This window comes from Ptychodera flava, chromosome 14 (genome assembly GCF_041260155.1).
Source record: "Ptychodera flava strain L36383 chromosome 14, AS_Pfla_20210202, whole genome shotgun sequence".
NCBI classification, from domain to species: Eukaryota; Metazoa; Hemichordata; class Enteropneusta; family Ptychoderidae; genus Ptychodera; species Ptychodera flava.
In genome coordinates, this window is record NC_091941.1 from 28,505,509 (window position 1) to 28,506,202 (window position 694).

Genomic DNA, 694 nt, shown 5'->3' on the forward strand with positions numbered 1-694 from the left:
TTCAGCAATTCAAGAAATGACAAGTCTGTCATCTTACAATACAGTTATGTAAGGATAAAGTGCGGATATCTCAGACTTTGTCAAATGCTTGATGCCACAGAATGCTATGCAGTCACATAAAGCAACACAGACACAGCATAAAAGGTGTGTGAAGAGCTGTGCAGACTCTCAAACTAAGAATTGATAATGACCATGACTTAAACAGTCTATTTCAATGAGAAGATAACATTGCACTACCTGAAAGTTTCGAAGTTCCCATTTGATTCACAAATCTATTCTTGTGGCATGAACAATCCTGTGCATACTGGATCAGGTCTACTTCAAGCATCTGTCCTCACACTCACTTGAGGGCGCTCTCCATGATAGAGTTGCCCAGCATGAACAGGATTTCTGCACAATGGATGTCTGTCTTGTCATGGTCACTCTAACCTTGGATTAGAGAGACCGTAGTCTTGTGCAATGACTGGTCATCAAATAAACTGTAAATATTCATTGCATGGTCAGTCTTAAACCAAGGAGAAGTGTGTTAATATCACATCTGCATTCAACTTCTGCAAAGTTGAATGTTTTATCAAGAGAGAATGGAAGCTTGTAAAGGGAAATTGCAGTAAAAAGTTTGCCAAGCAAAACTATACATCTGTTTTGTAGGGTAGAAAACAAAAAGAGAGACACGTCCTGACTTAAAAACAGCTGG